The sequence below is a fragment of the Notothenia rossii genome (genome assembly GCF_949606895.1).
Source record: "Notothenia rossii genome assembly, chromosome: 6".
NCBI lineage: Eukaryota > Metazoa > Chordata > Actinopteri > Perciformes > Nototheniidae > Notothenia > Notothenia rossii.
The window spans coordinates 73,641,562-73,665,783 of record NC_136909.1 but is presented as its reverse complement, the minus strand read 5'-3'; the positions used below and the strand labels follow the sequence as shown (position 1 = coordinate 73,665,783).

The 24,222-nt window shown below is 41.2% G+C and overlaps 1 protein-coding gene and 1 long non-coding RNA gene across 3 annotated transcripts in view; both read left to right on the top strand.

Moving 5' to 3' along the window:
- LOC307043438 (uncharacterized protein) overlaps positions 1–24,222 on the top strand; it is a 134,691-nt gene that overhangs the window by 86,308 nt on the left and 24,161 nt on the right. The gene's annotated exons all lie outside the window — the stretch shown is intronic.
- On the top strand, positions 3,844–4,466 carry LOC307044186. The gene is made up of 2 exons (XR_013809558.1): positions 3,844–3,925; positions 4,068–4,466. It is a non-coding gene; the product is annotated as an uncharacterized lncRNA (long non-coding RNA).

Sequence of the window (24,222 nt, the reverse complement as noted above, 5' to 3'; positions counted from 1 at the left end):
AAAATTGTAGACCTGCACCAGGCTGGGAAGACTGAGTCTGCAATAGGTAAGCAGCTTGGTGTGAAGAAATCAACTGTGGGAGCAATTATTAGAAAATGGAAGACATACAAGACCACTGATAATCTCCCTCGATCTGGGGCTCCACGCAAGATCTCACCCCGTGGGGTCAAAATGATCACAAGAACGGTGGGCAAAAATCCCAGAACCACACGGGGGGACCTAGTCAATGACCTGCAGAGAGCTGGGACCAAAGTAACAAAGGCTACCATCAGTAACACACTAAGCCGCCAGGGACTCAAATCCTGCAGTGCCAGACGTGTCCCCCTGCTTAAGCCAGTACATGTCCAGGCCCGTCTGAAGTTTGCTAGAGAGCATTTAGATGATCCAGAAGAGGATTGGGAGAATGTCATATGGTCAGATGAAACCAAAATAGAACTTTTTGGTAAAAACTCAACTAGACGTGTTTGGAGGAGAAAGAAAGTTGAGTTGCATCCAAAGAACACCATACCTACTGTGAAACATGGGGGTGGAAACATCATGCTTTGGGGCTGTTTTTCTGCAAAGGCACCAGGACGACTGACCGTGTAAAGGAAAGAATGAATGGGACCATGTATCGTGAGATTTTGAGTGACAACCTCCTTCCATCAGCAAGGGCATTGAAGATGAAACGTGGCTGGGTCTTTCAGCATGACAATGATCCCAAACACACCACCCGGGCAATGAAGGAGTGGCTTCGTAAGAAGCATTTCAAGGTCCTGGAGTGGCCTAGCCAGTCTCCAGATCTCAACCCCATACAAAATCTTTGGAGGGAGTAGAAAGTCCGTGTTGCCCAGCGACAGCCCCAAAACATCACTGCTCTAGAGGAGATCTGCATGGAGGAATGGGCCAAAGATACCAGCAACAGTGTGTGAAAACCTTGTGAAGACTTACAGAAAACGTTTGACCTCTGTCATTGCCAACAAAGGGTATATAAAAAAGTATAGAGATGAACTTTTGTTATTGACCAAATATGTATTTTCCACCATCATTTGCAAATAAAGTCTTTAAAAATCAGACAGTGATTTTCTGGATTTTTTTTTCTCCTTTTGTCTCTCATAGTTGAGGTATACCTAGGAGGAAAATTACAGGCCTCTCATCTTTTTAAGTGGGAGAACTTGCACAATTGGTGGATGACTAAATACTTTTTTGCCCCACTGTATTTAAATACATGCTATTTGAATAACATAATTTTCTAAAGCATGGTTGAGTACAGTGATATGGTGCATTATACAACTACTTAACACACATTTTAAACTTTTCTTTCTCATCTTAATGTATCCTTTAATTAAAGTGTAAAAGATGGTCCAGCCTGCTGTAGGACGCATAAGAAGACACAAGATGGCAGTGTAGCACTTCCTCTTTCTCTAAATACTTGTTTGAGAGAAGCGAGAAGACAAATGAGAGACATCGAGAGAAGAGACAAGAGTGAAGCCGAAAAACCTCAGCGATGTTTTATGATGCACAATCAGCTGAGTGCTTCCATTTAAACCAACATTAATTAAGTTTATGGCGAATTGAGTTTACACTCTGGAATTGAGTTTTCTTTATTGAAATCACTTTGAGTTGATTTACTCCCATCTTTTCCACTTGGTTGCCCACAATTAAATCCAAATGACTCAGTCCTCATTACAGATGTCTCCTTGGAATTTAAACACTTGTGTTGACTCACTGTGCCTGCCTGTGTGTCTGGAGGAATTTAATTATGTTACATTACATACGTGGTTTGTCTTTGTGCCGGTTGCTAAGCATGCTTTTGCAGTGTGTCACTAATGTTCTCAGCCATGTATAGTACTTTGCTTCCTGCCAACAATCTTTTTGATTGAGCTCCTTTAGGCTTGTACTTTCTCCTATCCCAACCTTCTACTACCCGAATCACTCTGAATTGTTCCCCTTGCTCTTGAGCATCTATCTTGATCACTTTGGTATATTCAAGCAGGAGTAATGTATAAAGGCTCTACATTTTCCCATAAGCATCAGATTATATAAAATCCCAAAAGGATATATGCACACACAAATTGTTTATCAATATGTATGCATGCCTACATAATCATCTCTCCATCATCCTTTCCAAACATGTTAAATTGCAAGCTCTACCTAAGTTTTGTGAATTTCCATTCCCTGTGTATCCATGCTGATCCGAACAATGACATGATCCTCAAATGGCTTTATTCAAAATCCCTAGAAATCTTTAACAACCACCGGCATGTAAGGAAAGCAGCCTTTCCAACAAGCCATTATTCTCTTATTCTAAACAAAAGGTCTCAGTTTACCAGCTAACGAGACTGAACTCTTGGTCTTGTGGTTGTAACTGAAGAAAAACATTTACAGGGACCGTGTGTGTGTGTGGGACCATGAAAGTGTGTATGTGTTTGTGTGTGCTGTTGAGGTTTTGAACTGTGCTAAAATGTTATTTTCCAGCAGTCCATAGGTCCAGTAGATTATGAGATTATAGCAGTGGTCTGAAGGTCTACCTGGGGACTGAGTTGTGCGGGTTATGGTCTGTTTCTCTCAGAGCAAAAACTTGTATAATATAAATTACAAAAATAAAGTGGAAAAGTCAATGCATGTAACAAAGCAACCCACCCACTCATTTTCAATTACCACACAAACAACAACAGCATACTGTCGAATCAAAAATAAAGCAGCAATATTTAGATTTAGTGCATGAAGGAAAATACAATGTACACCGGCACACGTTTCTTTTCTTCACTCACCTTTGTCTTGTTTCCGTCAAGTGTGTGTGGACATTACAGCCAGTTTAAATATCATAATTATAGCATCAAATGTTAAAGCATGCATGATACCTCCTTTTATTTGCTAGGTTGAATTTATTTGAAGGCAAAGGAAAATATGTTAGACACATTTTGACCCAAGAATGTTTTGTTAAAAGTTTCAAGAGCAGTCAAAACTGAAGTCAAGGTTCAAATAAGTTCCTCAAGGTTAGCCAAATGGCTAATTTGGCTTGATTAACAGAACATATATTATTACCCCGCATGTGTCTAAACAGACAGTCTAAGATAAATGGAAGTAGATGCTTGTCAGAGCCATTAAACAGATTTTCTTGTGAGTGATATGCTAACCCCACTGCATGTGCGCTTTGTGTGATGTTTGTATAATTGTCTTATTCTGCTAATTAAATATCCATAATATCAGTTCTGGCGTGTTTAGCCTTGAGATGAGTGACACCTGCACAGAGCTGGTCCTCTCTGATGTGTTTGGCCCTTTCTCAATAGGTCTGGTGGCAGTGATTGATTTCTCTCAGGTGGAAACCGATTAAGGAATCCTGGGGAAAAATGTCAGATGATACAGCCATCAGAAATGTCACTTCTCTGTGTGTTACAAAAAGGGCCGATGCAATAACTAAGGAATTAATAAGATGGCTAGAGTCACACAAAATGCATACTTACAGTAAGTGCTTTATTAAAAGCCAAAAAAACTAAGTTACAAGGATGTACTGTATAGTCCAAAATAGAAAGAAAAACAAACATTAATACTGTAGATACCGCTCTAAGAAACGTAAACCGGTACCTTTCTGCTCTACAGCCCCAGTCAGAGTAACTCAATCACTTGTGGCCAGAGGTTTATATCTGTTAAGCCCCTCCCCAAAGGCCAATCAACTATTTATACAATGAATTACTGTTATTCTTATTACCTACAAATGTATTCAAAATGTAGTTTAAACTAATGAATCACAATACATCAAATAGGTCAACATATTCCACAGAAGCCCTAACCAATTACACTTTTAATACAAATATTGTCATCCGTGCCCATGCACTACATGGTACGCTCCAATTGAGCACAGGTGTTTCCACTGATTGAGCCTCTGCTTAAGGCTGCAGTTTTCTGTTGCTCTGTTTGGAACTCCACAACCTTGAATGAGAGGGTAAGCAGGTTACTTTGGCACAGCATTGTTATGTTGAGTATGAAAAATAAAACGGTCTTGGGTAAAATAATGATTTGGGTTTTATTTTACCAATGTCCAGCAGAAATGTCAACTTACAAGTTATTCATGTTTTTCCCCTCAGTGTGCCTTTTACCATGCCCCTTTGCCAACTGTGATGAAGACGTCTTCTTCACAGTGGGTTACGCTTCAATTATGTCGGTTTGTGTGGATTTAAGGCGTCCGGGGAAAAGGTCTGCTTTCCTGCTCCTGTGCTGTGCTGTATATCCATCATAGCTGCTGATAACGGCTGCCTGCTGCATGATGGATCTCTAGGTGCAATTAAGCTGACCATACCGTCACACAAGCTTTCTCTGTTTGGCAGCTGCTGTGATCTGTTGCTTCACATCTGCAGCTCTTCTCAATATGTTTTGTACAATCGAGAGAGTGTCTGTCCTCTCTGAAGTTCCCACTGAGTGTTGGACTACTGTGTAGCAACTTAGAAAACTATGATTACATAAAGAAGGATTTGTGCCTTTTTATTCTTTGTTTCCCTGTGTCAGCGTGTGTGTTCTCAGCACATGGGCCTGTTCTTTGTGTGGGAATACGGTATATAAGCAAAGTGCTATGTGTGCTAATGATAATGTGTTCCTTACTGGCGTTGAATTTGGAACAAGTCAAGTTTTGGAACAAGATGTTTAGCAAAACAGAGACATGTGTCATCAGCCAGGGACAGGGCGGGGAGGAGATTTATGGGCTGCTGAGAGTGACACAATCCTTACTCATGGGCCCTTTCTCATTTCTCTAACTCCCCTCCTCGACTCCTATCCTCGATACTTAGTCCCGCCCACAGGAGATGCGAGCGGAGGAGCCGAGGAGGGGAACCGAGGAGAGAGGAGGGGAAGCAGCAGGCGGTTAGAGAAATGAGAACTCCTCTCCTCTGAGCGGTCATTTTAAAGAGACGTCCATTAATGATGACAGTAGGCACATCAGCCCTCTGTCTGATGGACAGATGTGTTCATGATGACTTATATATTTACTTTTAATTCATTCACAGTGGGGTATAATGAGACAATAACAGGCTACAGATGCGGACACACACACACACACACACGTATATATTTATATAAATATATACAATTTCAGAATCAAACAGAGCACTCGCATAATAACCGATAATAACGTAACACTATCAGAGACTGGATATATCCCCCCCTCTCACCTCTCTGGTCGCTACAATGAGGAAAATAAATTACGGGCCAAAAGTTTTATTTACAAGTATTAAAAGTAAGCAGAGGACACCAAACCAACTGAGACCTGTCTGTCTGCTGCCTGCATCTACGCACACACTGTACCACACACACCTACACCACACACAAGCACTACAGCTCCTAAAACAGGCTACAGCCGTTGTGTATTTTATTATGTGAAGCACTAAATGGTTTTAGAAAAATATCGACTCTTTGTTTGTAGATATCGACTAAACTAAAGCAAATAAAGAGAGTAGTCCTGTTATACTGAGTGATATATATTATACACACTGCTCAGCTTTCTGCACGGACCTCACAGTTGTTCTCACTGTAAGCATCACGTCGCGATGAGAGCAGTTAATAAAATAATATCCAGGGGATGCATGCAGAGCTGTGATTGGCTGGGATAAGTCCGGCCGTGCGCCACGACTCTTTGAAACATCTCTGTTCCCGGAAATGCATCCACGAAGGAGTCGTGGAGGACCGTGGAGGACCCATCAGTGTATCCTCGGTTATAGCTCCTCCAGAGAGCCTTCTCGACGCTCGATCCTCGGTCCTCGAAGTGCATTTAGAGAAATTAGATGAACTTCAACATGGCGCGCTGAAATTCATTTCCGGGTCACTACCGGAGGACCGAGGAGTCGAGGAGGGGGATTTGATGAAATGAGAAAGGGCCATGGTGTCAGTGCTCATGTTGTTAATATTCACGTAGGCTTGGAGATACAGAATAATCATAAACAAATAATAATTAACAAACTAACACACACATACTAAACCCAGGTCAAAACATAATGGATATATATATATATACAAGAAACATATTTTTTCCAAATCGCTTAGAAAAGTAATTTGCCTTTCTTCTTTGTTTGGATCAACAGAACTATTATTTTTTCATTCAAACCTCTCTGAGCAGATAAATGGGATGCAGATAGACCCAGGTGCTTTAGCTGTTCTGGCGCAGCATGTTTTGACCATGACGGCCGGCAAACCGACTCGCCTAAGGCCTGGAGGTCTTGTTTAGCTACAGATGTGGTCTTTGGACCCCGGATAATTATTTACGTAATGGAGGGCCAACTGGACTTGGCTAGTTGCTGCCTAGGGGCCCCCACATGGCCCATGAGTGAGGGCTGGGCAGGGTCAAATGATTTAGATAGAGCAGGGTGTCATTGCTTTATGGTGATGCAATGGGTAGTTCTGCCATGCAAGTGAATTGGTCCGATGGGTATTCCAGCCAGGCTTTATGTGTGTCTGTTAAGTGCAGTGGTGTGTTTTATGGATTGTTTTTAAGCTACCTAGTGGTAACCAAGGAACTACAGTTAACTTTATTTCTAGCCTTTTCGTTATGTTTTCACATGGAATTTAAAACTGCATAGGCTGTTCACATGTGGAGCATAAATCTCATAAAGGTGTTCTTTATCATCGTTCCTCTGCATTGACAAAACTGACATTTTAAATTGCAGTACATTACATTATATTTCTGTCGGTTTAAAGACAGCTGGCATTGAAACTGGAAATTTAGAAAATTGAGGGGACATTGAAAAAAGGCCGAACTCAATCAAAAATTGTTTCAACTGAAACCTGCGTATTATGGCCGAATACTTAAATATAATACAATATCACTAATTAACTAAATCCCTAAATGAACAGAGACATTTTTTTCATCTGCGGTGCTCCAGATTTCCATGAATCATTGTTTTATGTATCGCATATGCAATAACAATTCCACGAGTGCACCACACAAACTGTGCAGCTTACTGCAATCACACAAGCACACATAAATACACAAGGTGGATGATGCATGCACATATATACACAGCAGTGCCAACTAAAACAGGAATACTTCAAGAAACCCCAATAAGATGTACAGCTGTACTTTGTTATATGCAACCAGTGCGGTTAAGAGTCTACATATATGTATATCTTTGGTAGACAGACCCAGAATTATGGTCAGTAATCAGTACGTTTTGATGATTTTTATTTGGTTTCTGTCAGGTTTGAATGAAGCATATTTTTCTGAAGATATATGCTGTTTGCTGTTTCTTCTCAATGGATAATAGTGCCATTTAGGAGAGCATATGAATTGTACATTGTGTACATATATAAATGATCATAATTGTTGTATCTGAATTTATATTCACTTCAAACTCGAGGCTTGGCATTGCTCCAGCATAAGAATGTAAATTAGCGTGACCGCCACTGTCATGTTTCCATCACTTCCAGTTTAGGTGCCGCTGGTAAATACCTTCATTAGTAAAGGATCATTTCCCCTGGCAATGAATGTCTATTTGACTTTTCTCACTAAAGACAAAAGCCAGATGTAACTGTGTGCATTAGTGTCTTCTTTCTGCAGTTGGAAAGGGCCTTAAGATTGAAAAATGCAACCGCAGTGGAATAGTAAAGAATAAACTTTTACAAAGTCTTACATTCCTCCATTAATATCTTATTGGCATTTACTTGCTTCAGTAGTCATCGTGCAGGCGTGTGTGAGATCTCAAATGTCTATCTTTGTGAGGACCAGTTCAAAAGCGTGGAGATGTTTGGTGTACATTTTTGCAGTTTTCTAAAAGAAGGAACTTCAAATGATAGGGTGATAAGTACATGTATGAGTTTCTGTTAATATGTCTGTGTGCACTGCTGCATTACTTCACCCTCATTATAACTGTACAAGAAATTTGCTCACCTGACAGTCACTGCGTGAGACTAGCAGGTGCTAATGTCCATGGGTATGTAGGTCTGCTTGCATCTTTGTTTGGATAAACTGTAATTTGTTAATTTCCTGATGCTGACTCACAACCTGTTTTTGAGCATCTGGATGCTCCAAGCTATCTTCAATTTAAGTGACGTAGCATCTGGAAAAAATATACGGGGGAAATAATGAACCAAACTCGACATGCTTTACCTGTTTGTTGCATGTTTGTGTCAGACTAAACAAGATAAAAGACAGCAGAGATGGTTTGTTTGAGATCTACAAGTATACATCCTGTAAACAAATGCAATTACATATGCAATTAGAATAATGGACATGTGGCTCCGCTACAGAGGCCAGGAGGGAAAATTTGCATAACACTGATGCAAATTAACTAATATTAATATGAACGTGTGTGTGCATGTTCGTGAGTGTGTGGCAGGGCTGACTTCAGTCAAGACGTCAGTGTGTTTGCACAGACTGTAATGATTCTGCCAGGCAGCTCTCCCATGGGGGCAGTACCGTGTCACAGACACATTGCTGCCCCTACCACATTCAACACTCCCCTTTAAGGACATTATTCCCACTTATTTACTCAGGCCAGTAGTACTGCCATGGCAACCAGCAGTGTTTTGGAGAGTGCTTGTTTAGGGAATGTGTGTCGAGGGACAGATGAGTGAACACATGGGACCCTCTCTGCTTCTGCCAGCACCTGAGAGGGGAGGAAGTCAAACAAAGGGGGGTTGAGGGTGAACCCAAAGTGCATCAAGTCCACAAGTAGAAGACCAGCTCTTTTGATATGGCCCTTTATACAGCTGACATGTTTGTGATACAGCAGGACGTACACAGGTCACCAGCCTGTTTAGACCTATCATCCCCAAACGCATCTGTGCACCGTGTAACGCAGCTACACAGATATTTTTTTTAAACTTAAGAACTCTGAAGTACTGTTGCCTACAGCTAGGGTTGTGTCATTGTATGAAAAAGCAAATCAGCTACAGTATGTGCCCACTGAGATCAGAGAGGAACGAAAACAAATGTAAAATTCCAAATATTTCCTGTTGGGAGTTGAGCAACAGCACATGTATGCAGAGCACCATTGCACTGTTACAACCGATAGCTAAAGTTCAAGGTAGGATTTGTAGGATGCAGAATACCTAAATTATTTTTGCATTACAATAAATAACAATTAAAATGTTCCCTCTTTCATTTATACATTTTAAATATGGACTATAGAGTTAGTTTAAACAAACTTAGACCAGAAGAGGGCAGTCATGTGAAGGATAAATGAATACTGGCTGAAACCCATGTATCTCTTTTAGATAACGTTTTTATTCAGTATCTTATTTTGTCTCAGTATGTGTGAACATCCCTTGTACATTATATCTGCTGTGTGCAGGGGGTTTTCCCCATCCAGCAAAGAATCCAAAGAACGTATTTACTGATGAGTGAACTGGTCCAGAGGTGAGGGTGTAAATCCGTCTGTCAGATACTTAGCAGACACTCTGTGTCTATCTCACCCTCAAACAACCAGACTGGATTAGTTCTGCTCTTCCTTGTTGGATAAGGTCCATTGCGTAGCTAGGTGGGAGACACGTGTGGCAACTTCTCACAGCTCTCAGTAGATTAGCAGTAGTTTGACATCCTGCAGATAAAGGGTTGGCACGAGAGCTGATGCTGACTATAACCCGACTTCAAAGGGAGCGATTGCCTTGTGTGGTTGGAGTGATAAAACTGGCCTTCAATGTAAGAATGTTAATGATCAGGGCTCTGCTGCTTTTGATTGAAGAATATATATAGAGCCAAGTGAGAGCGTGTGAAAGCGCCTGAGTTGGTGTATGGGTGTCTTTGGTATTTTACAATAAAGGCCCAGTAAAACAGTACTTGAACATAATACTTAGCATAGTAATACATGACAGGATCCCAGAGATAAATGGCACTGTTAGAGCTTAACGAAGTATCAGTGAAGATTGTCCAGAGTGTGTGTGTGCTCTGGGTGCCAGACGGGCTTGGAAGTTACTGGGTGTGTGACCACAGACGCTGATGAAAAGACACCATGTGAAAGTGAGGCCTGTTGAGCTGTGTGAGGGGCTAATTCACAGAGGCACTCAGGGGAAATTATGAATCAGATTGTTTTCGACACTATGACTAGAATTTGGGCTCGGAGAGAGTGCGACGAGAGAGAGAGGGGCATGGAAAGAATCACAGATAATTTATGATGTCTGAGCCCTCCTGTGAGAGGGTCTTTCCTCTGACAGGCAAGGAAATACTTCTCCAATCTGTCTCCCTGCTGACACCAGTGCGTAACAGACACAAACATGCCCCCCTTAACCCACCCTTGCCCCCTCACTTTCCCCGTGTAACTCTTTGCCCGCCTTGTGTTTAAATCGGCTGGTAATGATGCAGCTCATTGAAAGTGGTGAAAGCAGGGAAAAGAGAGACTGGGAGGAAAAAAATGCAGCGAAAAAGAAGGGTATGTCCAGTGTCCAGAGCCTCAGGGACTCCCGAGCTGTGGAAAATGTGCGCTCGTCCTCTCTTCATCCTCCTCCAGAGAGAAGAGTTTCCAGGAAGTGTAGGGGTTAAGCACACACAGTTTGGCACTGACCTTTCACCTGTGATTAGCCTAGCATAGCCGCTAAGTGGTTCTCTGTGACTCCTGCACTCAGCCTGCCAGCTTCTCTGGACATTTTCACACAGTAGCAACAGGCATGATGTATTTCATATGTCACATGGCTCGAACTATTGTGGTGAATGGATAACTAGGCCAGCATGTTACAGCTCAATGTAGCGTGCTTTCATTTAGGGTGCAAATATGCATGTCCACTTTACCACTGATGTACACCCAGTCCAGCGTAGAAATGAGACATGCTAACTAACAACAGGCTCTGGTTCTGTTTCTGTGCATGAATGCCCCGCAGGCTGTTACACCGACTTATTTGTGGCTTTGCATTGTGTGATTAACATGCTGTTCTGCTGTGAGAATAACCACTGGCTTTTGTCTTGTTCTTCTTATCCCACAGCTGACCCATATGTGACCTGTTTTTTCTTGTCATGCCTGATATTAGAAAAGTTTAATCATTGCTGGGAGACATACAAAGAGGATTAACATTCCTGGGTCTCCTACACTCAGACGTTGCCCTTCTCCCTCCCGTTTCTCCACGGTTTGGTCTCCCCCCCCCCCTCTCTTTGACTCAATTCTCTACAGTTTTTGTCCACTTTCATTCCTGTCTTGTTTGTTCAATCTGGCTCCTTTCATAAATCTGTAGAAAATAATCATATACGTTATCGACTTCATTTATTTCCCCCTAATCTTATTTAATCTAACTTTAATGTATGTAACAGTATGAGTGGAATGTGTGTGTACTACTGTCACTAGAAAGTCGTAGTTGCAGAGGTGTGGGCTCATTCACATGACTTGGACTCAAGTCACATGACTAAGTCAAACATTCATTTTTCCCAAAGCCAAAGACTATCTTTAGGTTACTGTCGGGATTTTATTGTAGCAAGATCCTTTATAGCTTGTTTAGGACTTGAAACTTACTTCACAAACATGAGACTTACTTGTGACTTGCAAAACCTGGTTCCACCTCTGCGTGCTTGAAATGAAAGCATTGGATATTTAATGGTGTAGTCCTCATCCCCTTCCTTTGTTTGTTTGCATCTTTGCAGGATATGACCAAATTGTTTGTTTTTGTTGGGCAGTTAAGCTGCAATTACAGCATTTCACCATGAGGCTTCTTTTCTTTGTGCCTGAAGGCTGAAGACTGTGTGGTGTGTCGGATCGCTGGTGCCATGTCCTTTGTAATACATACAGGATGTCTCTGCTGACTGTGTATGCTGTATCAACAGAGATCTGTATGCTGACACCTACTGTACACAGTGCTGTCTGTATGGACAGTATAAAGCAAGGCTGTATTTTACTTAGTAATGATTTTGAAGAGAGATTAGTGGGGTTAAAGTGTACAGCTTGGTGTCTCCAATCAACTACGTGTCTCTTCTATTTAAAACTGACCATGTTCTCTTCACCAGACACACACAGACAGCCAAACATTGCAGAAGTTTATATGTTTATAACATCAGATAAGTCCTGATGGATCAGCTCCAACCAACTCTTGTCAGGTGAGAGAAGGACCCGCCTGGCTCTCACCCACTTTTTGGGTTTAGCACATACTCCCTTCTCACACTCCCAAAGTATTCAGCACTGGCATGAGTGAATAAAAACATATCAAGCAAGATATGCCAGTATTGAATATTTCACATACTATGTCCAGCGGCAGCAGGTGTCAAATCCTATTTTTTACAGGTCAACTCGTAATATGAGTTTAAAACCAATATGTTCAGTGTGTTGATTTTAAGGTGAGATTGTAACACTGATTATGATCATGGAAATTCACAGTTTAGAAAAAAACTTGTATATAAGCATTCCACATGCGAGGCCGTGTGTGGGCTAAAACCAGATAGCTTTCTGACGCAGCCAGAAAGGAGGGTAGCATTTCCAGAGTTTGTTTGATGTATGATGCTATCTACTGCATGTATAGCACCACCTCAGTGCTGTCTCCTGATTGATGAGTAGTCTGCCCGAGGCTATACAGTAGAGACTCGGCTGGCCTTTGAAGTCATAGTTGATGGAGTCGGCCATTATCGGTCACAGCCTAGTTTCAGCTGTCCTGCAACCTGCCTCAAGTATTCCCTGGTTTATTATAGTTGTAGATCCAACTAATTTGGGTCCACAAATAAGTATTTTATATGGTACACTTTTAAAGCAAAGTGCTCTCTGGGTAGCCAAAATACAAAGTAGAATAAGTATTAAACCTTTTAACTGTATCGGACATTAGAACAGTTTGAACTCTGGCATCTTATTCTTTGAGTGTCTGCTTCTCTGTTTGAAAAGTTTAACTGCACTCATGAGAGATTACATTATTGTGGTATTAATTGCTGCTGGTAGTTGGTGGATAAAACTGCTTCAGGCGCCAATCCAAAATGGCCCATTTAATAAAAATGGGACTTTATTCATAGCAATGGCATTTCTTTGCTGATCCAACTATTTTAGTGACCACAATGGCCAGATGGTAACGGTTAATGTCATCCTCCAGGCACCCACTCCCGTGAACTATAGGGACGAATAGGATAACCTATAATGGCATATGATTTATTGATCTTTCCCATGAACTGTAACAACTTAAAGGATAGAAAAGATGTAAGATAAACACACCCTACACGAGAAGAGTCTGGCAAATCTACCATCCTAAGAATAATAGGTTTAAAACTATTCTGCATTATCATTACATAAAGTCATATCTATGATAAGCTACAAAGTTGTTTTTTTACTTATTAAGCATTACAAAGTCAGAACTCTGCTAATATGGGTCTAATCAGGTTGGATTTTAACAACCCCCCGTAAGAAGCTGATTTAGAAAATATTTTTTGTATTTCGTTCCAGTGCAACTTTTATATTAGCCGTCAGCGTGTTGGCCAAGCATGTGTGAATTTGAATGGTGAAATAGCTTTGTCATTAGTGTTATCTTTTGTGTGCCGTGGTCCACACAGCCACAATCTGACCCCTCTCTCTGCTTCAGTGCCGCAGCAGCTTTCATCAGTCATAGAGCTGTTCTTCTCAGCCTATCATCAGCTGTCATTAGTGCTCTGAGGGGCCCCTGCTCTTAATCACACACACATACACAGACTAAAGGTGACATAGCACAGGCTATTCTTCAAGGTTAGGCCTAACTGCCTCACCACATCGGAGTCTTTGATAATATTTCAGAAAATGAGAGGCAACTCATCCTTTACATATTTTGTAAAGTTCATTGTAATCTGATGATTATGATGGCCTTATGTTTTTGACCTTTTCTTGGAGAAATAACCTTTACACAGGACACTACTTAAATGATTGCTATTTGTCATTGACCATGACCGGTCATAACACACATACACATATACATGCACTCACTGATACGGTATCTTCTCGGAAGGCATGCTTGTTGACAGGAAGCCCATAAAGCCATAATTTTCTGGAAGGACAGGATGACTTATTGCAACCATTGTGTCTCTGTCTGAATACATTAATCCCCCTCCCTTGTAGTTCTTTTGACAAATATATTACCCAGTTTTTACCTTTAAGGCCTGCCACAAACCTTTGTCACTACTGGCAATTGTATGGTACATGCATACATGATTTTCCTTTAAAAAACTTGTATGTAAGTATTTATAATCCTTGGAAAAAATGTACTTGGTTGCTCTCTTCAAACATTTGGCTTGGCTAGTAAAACGTGAGCGGTTTCATGTCATATTTATAGAGGGGTTGCTTTGTGGAGTAAGCTGTTGCTGTTCCTGTAGTCTAACTGGAGTTTGTTTTCACGCTGTACTTCATTTTTTTATTTTAAAAAGATGTTGATAAACATAAAGACAGGTACATTGTATTTGTCTTTAAGAATCACCCTGCTTGTTTGTAATAGCTGATTCAGTTTGCTCTGGCTCTGGCTGATCTGACTGCCTCTGTTGTTGTTGTGAAAATGTGTTGGTGTTTGCTTTGGTGTGGGTAAACCTATAAAAGTCTATTCTTAGCCTTAAAAAAATTAAATCAGGCAGCCCCCTAGCTGCTGGACGTGAACTGAGTGACTGTATCATGTTAGCTTCTGGTAAAGATAAATAAACACACACACACACACACACACACATCAGTGACAAACCTGTGTTTTTAAAGTGTAACCATTAGGTTAATCACAGGCGTGTATAGCTGCATGTATATTTGTGTGCTGCAAGCATTTACAAATGTGTGCAAACTCCTGTCTATATCTGTCTGTGTGGATGAGCCAGTGCAGCACAGTTTGAGCGTTGTGTGATGAGTTTGGCATAGGAAGCCGTTGATTTGTTGACTCGTCCCTCTACATCAACAAAGCTGCCAGCAGTAGGTCTACTGTCAGTAAATTGGCAGCTAGAGAGGAGATGAGAAAGTGAGGGGGCTTTGAGGCTGGCCTGGCTCCTTACTGATCATATGTGACCTAAGGACTCACGTGCACACCGGTCACAATTAAGACAGCAGTCATACTGTCATCAATTATTCTCTTTCCAATCACAGAAATATTAAAATACGTTCTATTTTGCATCATTGTGCCATTTAGTATACTGTTTATACCTAGTCCCTTTTCAGCAAGTTTGCATTCAGTATTGCATTTAGTAAGTGCTAGCATTCTTCAATTTCTCAACATGTTTCAAGGTGTGCAAGACACAAATGTATATCATTGAACTGTAAAGTGTTATTCACAAAAAAAATGTGTTCCTTACAGAGGACAAAAACACATGAAAGGAACTCCTAAAGGCAGTGACATTTCTCAGATTCAGGTTCACATCATCTGAATGTTTGGTCAGTGAGTATAGGGTTTTATTAAAACCTGACACCATGCCTTCCAGGCAAGGGGTTGGTCCTCTGGTTTTGCGCCAACGACACAACCAGCGAGGACAGCTCATCAAAGGCAAAGGGTAGTGAGTCAACCAGTCTTCACTGGTCAGTTCCCGGAGGTCAGTGTGATGCCTGGATGGGGCTATAGTTGATGAATCTGTTGGAAAAGGGTGTGCTTCCAGGGAGAGGGTTAATGCGACAATAAAGGATGTGAAAGAATGAGGTGTCAAGGTTTCACTCTGGGCTTAGTCTACTTGTAGCAGCACACATAGCCTAGGAACCTCCCTTTTTCTGCCATACATGATGCAACAAAGCAAGTGTACTGCTTAATTAATAGTACCATTCAGCTGTAGCTACATACACAGTGTAAGTGCTGAGCTAGCTGCTTGTGTCTCGCGTTGTAATGTATTTCCTTCTGTGTGTATGTTTGTGTGTGCTGTCGGTGTGATGCCTCTTTCTTTATAAGCTGGTGTTGACAGGCAGAGACAGAGGTTGTGTAGAGTGTGATGAGGGAGCCAGGGGAGCTCTTTCAGATAGCTGAAGGTCAAAACTACCAAGGGTTTTATCATCACTCACTCATATTGACTGCACTGACCAGAAGATGACCGTGCTCTTCATTACGGTGTAGTTTCAAAACACACACTTAAACAAATCACAGTATTACTTATCCTTTTTATTACAGGTTCTATTATATTGTATATTATCTAATGAATAAATCACATTGCTGAAAAATATACTACAGTAGGGTGACTACAAAGACAAAAGCTGCTCATACATCATGAAGTAGTCTCACAGGCAAGCACAACCTCCCTCCTCTCTTTTACTTCTTTAGACTCCTCAGGCCTTCGAGGCTTTTTTTACTGTGAAGAAGCTGCAGGCATGTAAGCAACATCCATGAACATGTGTGAGCTGCTGAGGATTGGAATGCTAACTGATTGGTCTTAATCTGGATTTGTACATTTTTCATGACTGTATTGTCAAAGGATCAGTTGATAAATATTGCACAGGAGGACCTCTTAACAGTTTTAACAAAGGGGGACCAGAAGCTACATACATGTACATTATGCAAGAACAGTAGGTTATATAGTATTTTGAATGGCTTTTAAAAATATCCCTTGATCATGACGATCCCATGATCCCGTGGGCTCATAACACCCTTTAAGCCGGTAAGAGAACCACAAAGATGCATGGTGGTCCATCTGAGAGCAAAGCTGTTTTTCTTACTGAGAAATGAACCAACATATGACATGGGATCTGATATGTAATTTGATTGTGGTGGCCGCATACTGAGACAAGTGCACCTTCTGGCATTCTCACTTGGATTCACTTAGTGGAAAGTTTCCCATTCGTTATGTAGGAGGCTGCCCTCTGAGCTCCATCTGTCATATTTACTGTTTCATGATGAATTAACCCGCTCCTGTTCTGCAAACCCCTGCAGTTATAGCACATGCAGTGCACGCTATGAGACATGTTCAGATCCATACTAATGCACATTGTGTAGTGCAATATAATTAAAAAGCAGTGTAATGTCCCACTATGTGGTCCGGATAGCTGCACCCACCCTCAGCAACTGTGATCTCACAGTCTGTCCAAACAAATACTTCATTCCTCTGAGGAGGAGGAGGGGTGGGGCGCAGCCACTGTGAGTGAGAGGGAGAGAAAGCTATACCATGCAACATATTGAAAGCTGTATTAAAGGAGGGGGAAAGGAGACACGGTCATCAAGAAAAGACACATCCATATAGCTGGCTTTCAGGGCTCGATCTTTTTTTATTGTTTATAAGCTACAAAATCTTTGCTGCTCATTCAGCTTCATCCTGACCCACCTGAAGACACACAACTATGAAAACTCAAGAACACGGTGTTAGTTCAAATTTTGCATGATGATTCAAGTGTCCCGTGACTTATTGTGAGATATTGCAGCATTCTAAGTTGAATTACCTTCAATGAAGAAACATTTCTTCCTCCTGACACGCAGTTCAAACTAACCCTGTCACCATGTGCCAACTTCGATACTTTTGCATGCATGTCATATTAGCAATCCACAGAGCAATGACTTCATCAGTATATGATTGATATAAGTGCTTTCAGCTGCACCTGGGCTCCCTGTATCTAAGCATTGAACATGGGGACATGCTCAGGGTTCGTTCCATCACATTAGTTAATTTTGGTTTGTACAACACATGGGTACGGTTTTCTGCTTTGTTCTGATTTAAACACCATTTCTCAAAAGTTGTATTTAAATAAATGAGCTCTGATGCCTGCCAATGTGATTAGGGGTTACTACTGAAACACAACAGACCTAGAGGTCAGGGTGTATCCTTTAAGCCTTCCCTCTTTTTGCTTATTATATTGACTATTCTGATTCAATTCAGTTCTTTCCATGTCATAATCATATTTTGTATCCTAGCTGCGGTGCTGCATCCTTCACAAACACATAGTTGCGTGACTTTTTCATGTTTAAAAGCACCAGCTCTCACATAGTTTAAGTGTGTCCTCATGGAGGCTGACTGATGTGTGGTGAAATGCGTTCCTGTGTCCTCTCTGTCTGTCCTAAAGGTCTCCAGGAAGATCTGCTGTGTGTCTGTCATCCCTTAAACTTAAAAGTTCTGAAACAGAGACGCAGACACAGCGATGCATAAACCGATTGCAGCAAAGAGGCTAGATGACAAAAAGAGACTGACTGAGGGAAAAATAAATAAATATGTAGAAAGAGGCAACTAAAGACTAAAATGATATTCAATGGATGGAGAACGGGCCCACTGAACTGATTGACCTTGTGCTTGTCTTGGCCAGGGATCAGTATGCAGAACATGTTGGAAACACTCCATTTATGGCAGATAGTGAGCAGGGTTCGTTCCATGCATTCAGTACATGTTCAAGAGGATCACAAGTTTCCAAAATCATGTAAGCTGAGCGGAAAACCAAAAAAAGCAGGGTAAATCATTTACATCTGGCTCGGTTGTGCTAGACGGCCACAAGAGCTCTGCGGTGGAATACAGAGCTGAGCCTCTGCCGACTGCTGTTTCTGTCTGTCTGCATTCTCCCTGTCCTTCTGTCTATGACTACACATGAAGAGATCATTAGAGATCGATCGTTTCTTTTTTATTAATTTTTTTTATTTCGATATTTGCAACCCCTTCTTTGTCAAACCAACAGCAGGAGCACAGCAAGACATCTGTACACCTAACATCTGTGTTCACAGCTAAGAAGCTCCTCTTCTGAAACACCTGTTTTTCATTGCATTTCTTGGATGTCTCTGCAGTCGGACAGTTGATGTTTTGACTTCCTAGGGGTACTTGCTGGATTCAGACCACACAACACATCCCATACTTCTGATTACATATTTTCCATAAGAACATGCTTTCTCCTCCTGCCCAAGTGCTCTGCTATGCCAAACATGTGCTGTTCTTTTGAAATGCTGGATCATTAATGTCCATAAACACTTCAAATGCTGAAGAACGATTGCTGTGAAGCTGGCTCGTTGGAGCTGCTTCTGGTGGGGTTTTTGTTTCAAGCAGTGGGAAAAGTATGTCCTTTTTTTGGACTTGCAATCTGCTCATGGAAAGGAATCAGACAATTGAGCCTGTGCAGTCTGTGCTTACACCAAGGACAAATACCAATGGGGGACATTAAGGGCTTCAGTAATAGCACATTTGTGTCAATGTAAATTGTATGGATCTTCACTAGAATCTTTGGTCCTAATTTCAATGTGCTTACTGCTCACATCCTGCTTCATCTCGATAGATATGAAGCTGTGGTTGCACCAAAACATTAAAACCATTTGTTTAGTTTTGTTTTGTCAGAAACAAGAAGTAATCACATTATTTCAGCTTCTTTGCTAAACAACAAAACATTTTTTTTTAAGATTGCTAATTGAACCCAGTAGATGTATCCAACTTAGAGCATAATCCTGTAGGGAAATCCTTCTCTTGTAAAATGTGTGGCCTATCCTGAGATTTATTACACGTGAATCCTGGGAGAGGAGGTGTGGTGAGGTGCAGAAAGAGTTCAGCTGCAATTAAAAAAAATGATAGAAATAATTATCTGAGAGTAAAAGCGACTAAAACCTTAACTACGGCTTGTCATCAGAACAAGGAGGAGTAAAGAAACATTGAATTGGAGGCAGAGGTCAGTTGTCCTTTGGCTCAAGAGATGCTGAGGAGGAAGGCAGAGCAAAAAGAACATGCTTAAGAAGAGCTTTGTGACTGCTTAAGTAATGCCCAAAAAGGCCGATTAAGAAGCGAACAATTGCGTAAGTCAATCCAGCCTTTCTGTCATTATGATGTAAAGTGCTGCAACAATTAGTAGGTTAAAACATAACTGGGCCAAAACAAGCTTAAATTAGTTAATTTTTAAGTTCCCAACAACTTGACAGTGCATTATCCGCTAACAACATCCTTTCTACTGTTTACATTTACTTTTCCAAGTTGCTAGCTAAGGCTGCACACATTTTGAATTGTTATCAAAAAATTATAATTAATCATTTATTCCCCCTATTAAATGATTTGGTTCCACTCCCCTGTTTAATGGGTTCAACCTTGGCTCCTGCCGCACTCTTCAAGCAAGTTTCATGACAATTTGGCAAGTATAGTTTTTCTGCATCCGTGCTGAAAGACAGACAAACAAAAACATCTTGTGGAAAATAACCTAACCTCCGGAGGAAAACATTTGCCATTTGTTCCAGAGTTGTGAAGGGGACCAACGTTTTTGTTTCCAACAGTTTCTCACTGCAGGATAATCTGCATACACTATTATTATTATTATTATTATTATTATTATTATTATTATTATTATTATTATTATTGTGTCAGACCCTAACCAACAGTTTCACGTCTATTAAAAATAATTTCAAACCTTAAAAAGTGGATCCATTTGTCCTTTTGGAGCCCATCGTGGTTAGTTCTCTATTGCAAAGAGACAACACTTGATAGCAGAGCCAGCAAAGCCACAGAGGCTATTTCCACCTAACAAAAGCAGAATGCCACCCAAAGACAGCCTCCCTGAGTCACGCTGATTATTCTGGTCTGTTTGAAAAGACACTGACAAGTAGGAGATGGAAGATTATGTCTAATTAGTGGCCACTGTCCCACCTGACGAGGCCGCCTCGTCTCTAGGGGTCTGATTGGGTCACAGATCACTGCCGACCATGGCGGCTGCTAACCCCCAGCCAAAGAGGGAGGCTTTGACCCTTTGCACAGTTTTATCAGCCTGCATGCCCCCCCACAAACACACACAGCAACACACTTTCACCTCCTTCTGACCCTCCGCTCATCCCTGGCTGACCTTGACCTCTGTCGTTGTGTGTGTGCGACAAGAAGTGAGAAAGAGAGGTCAACAGGTCTCCAGTGAAAAGGATTTATTTATTAGCCTGTGTTTCCAAAAGGGTGTAAATCTGTGCACCAGCCAAGTGTTTGTCCCTGCACGTGGGAGTGTGTGTGAAGAGTGCACTTATGTTTCCACTGTATGTTTGTGCCAATATATTTTTTGTCTGTGCCTTTGCATCCTGGCACTCTCTCTGTATAAATATACATGGATGCACATTTGGCTGCACCTATGAGTGTGTCCTCTTTGATGTTTGTGTGTGCGAGTGTGTCACTGCTCGGGCGTGCATGTGTGCTTTCCGGGCGGCTGTAAATCTCCAGACTGACATGTTGCTTCAGTAGGGAAACAGCAGGTTTGGGACACACTGATGGCCTTCACAGATGGCTTCAGGACCCTGCCCATGGGAGGCCTCCTACTCCACCTATTCATTTATTCATTTTCCACTGCAGAGGAGACACTGAGGCCAATGTGATTGTTTCCGAGAGCCAGAGTCCCTTGAGAGCAGCTCGGGTGTTTTCTTATCCAGTCCCTTTTCCCCCTTCATTCTTTCCTTCTAGCCTCTTTGTGTGTGTGTGTGTGTGTGTGTGTGTGTGTGTGTGTGTGTGTGTGTGTGTGTGTGTGTGTGTGTGTGTGTGTGTGTGTGTGTGTGTGTGTGTGTGTGTGTGTGTGTGTGTGTGTGTGTGTGTGTGTGTGTGTGTGTGTGTGTGTGTGTGTGTGTGTGTGTGTGTGTGTGTGTGTGTGTGTGTGTGTGTGTGTGTGTGTGTTCATCACCCTATTGCAACAGACTGACAGGCTTTGAATGTCTTTGTCCCTGAGTCAGTATAGGACACTGATCGGTGCAAAGAAGAGGAAAGGCTTCAATTTGGCTGTCACTTTTACTACTCTCACCATTTCATACGTCTTATGTATATGAAACAAAGCCATGAGGCATTAGACAGGAATTCCATTGCTCTAAGCAATTGGGAGTTTATTGCATACATTTGCCAAGATTTAGTTGAATTTAGGGAAAGCTTGACACACTAATTCAGTCCTCTGTATGAACTAACAACATGTTAAATGACACAAACATGTGTCAGAGCAAATCATCACTCTGACTCGGAGAAAGCAGTGATTTAATATTCCACAATCATCGTCAAATAGTTGAAACCATGTCTGGCGCTGGTTAAGAAATTACAATAATTCTCTTTACTTTTGAATTCATATTCATCTATACTGAGAAAATCACTCTGCAAGCCATAACTGTCTTGTTTTAGCTAAACAGACGAATATGGATGCAAATGAGTGTGTGTACTAAATGTAGAAAGTTTCTTTGACTTTATTATAGGGAGAAAATGATTCCCTGGCTTGCTCTGGGCCTTTTTAAAGAGTGTACGCGGCACACTCAAGCACATCAGCAAGCACACTCACACAAAAACACACGGTAACACACACAGTAACACACAGTAACACACACACACAACGAAACACAACATCTTTAATGCATTTAACTGAGCAAGGCAGGCCAAGGCTCGGAGCCGGTACAGTACTTCTGTCCATGTTCTGCTGTTTCCACCCTCTCTCACTCTCTTCTTCTAAATGAATGTAAATCTCTCCGTCCTCTCTTCCTGTAGACAGGTGGTCCCATGGTTCAGACCAGAAGGATGTTGGCTTACCATCTAATTCTGTTTTAATGGTACCTTGTGTGGTGGGTAGAGAGAGACATTCTGTAACTAATAGAAATGATTCGGACCCTCCAGAACGTTATATAATGGTCTCTTTCTGTTGAGGCAAAGTAGTCAAATCTGATTAGTGTGTGAATGACCATGTGTGTGTCTGTGTGCTCACTGGTGTGTTTGTGTCTGCACTAATGTTAAAGTTAAAAGATGAAAAGATATATCCTTCCAATTCCTGAAACTAAAAGTAATACAATGATCTTTTGAATCTGGCTTGAATATTGTAATTGAACTGGTAACAGTTTCAGTATGTTATAGCCCTTCTACAGTACATTGTTGCCAATGTACAATGTGTTGTCCAAAGATAATACAGTTATAAACATTATCCTTAAATGTCTTGTGCTCTGATCAAAGGTTGTTTTTTTCCAGACTCTCTCCACCCATCCTGAAAATGGAGTGAAGTTACACAATCTAATAAGGAATATTAGATTATTGGATCTGTTGTTTTTCACTTTTGAGATCAAATAAAACCTCATTGATACAACTATTTGAGATTACTGGAAGAGATCAACATTTTACAGTCACTGGTTTTATTGTTGGTATGAAATAATAATGCATTACTGAGTATGATACAGTGTGAGTGACCGTTGAGTGCGTATGTGTGTTACAGCAACAACCACTATTCAACTGTGAAAAGGTGATGCTTATCAGCGCACTGCAATAAAAACAGACAATGTGGCCATTCCTCTACATCTTTTGAATGTGTGTGTGTGTGTGTACAGTAGCGATGCCCTTTTTGCACTTCTTTTCTATACTTGTTCTACTTTTTTATTGGAACTGATGCTCGTTTGAAATCAGTTCTCATTGGGATGAGACAATGTGAGCCTGTTCTATTTTTCCCAAGATGGGTCTTTTGTGTGTGTTTTTACCACATGTATGTCACTGGTCCCTCATCAGGCCCTTATTAACTCCAGTGACCTTTGAGGAGGTGCTGATGGGTGCTTGTGGGACCCAGCCAACATTCTCCCCGATCTCCTTTTTCACCTTCCCTCTTTTTTGTCTCCCTCCACTTCAGTCTACTGAATTACCACATCTTGTCTTAGCTGCTCTTCGTTTTCACTAAGCTGTGTATAATCTATTGCAACAGAGCTGTTTCAACCCTGGTCCGCATGTTCCAACAGAAACTACTCCACCTGTATGGAATTTAAATGTTTAACTCAGTGTTTATCGTCTTTGATTGCTCTTAGAGAATTGGAAGTTTCGAAGTTTCCAATAAATGCGGACCTGTCCAACACGTGTCTGCCCATAATGCCTTTTCCTTTCTGTCATTCCATGGTCTACAGGCAATGTGTACTATCTCCACAATCAGCTGGAAATAGGTCATTACTCTACTGGCGTTCACGCTTCGAGCCGTTTCCAAAAGTCTTCCCATTTCGGAAAATATGGGCGGAAGACAACAATCATACAATGTCACAATTGATCCATCTTGTATTTTGGAGCCCTTATATGCCAACTATTTTTAAATTGCGTTGACTGAGTTATGTGAGCGTCTGGGTGGTTTTGATAAAGTTGGTTGGTTACATTGCAGCCTGCTGTCGGTCTGCGTCACCCCTTTACTCTTTAACATTAAAACACTGGGCTTTTATTGCCCTGGCTTTCTGTAAAACTGTGCCCAGTGTGGATCTGGAAGATTTTGGCACTGAACACAGCGTAACTGAGGTTTAACCTTTTTATTCCCTGGGAAATTAGAAATGAAGGTGCAGGGCAGGCTTATTGCAATCTCACAGTGCTTATGTACCTTCAATGTAATGTTCTAAACCTAGATGGAAACCTATTCAAGTAAATTAAAATGTTCATTCGTATTAATTGTTTATAAGAAAAAGTGTGTTTTTCTAATGTTCTAACTTTGGATGGCTGGATTTAGAAATGGCAGTTTAAAAAAATAGAGAAAAAGAGTAAGAAAGCTACTGGGCACCTAAAGTATGCAC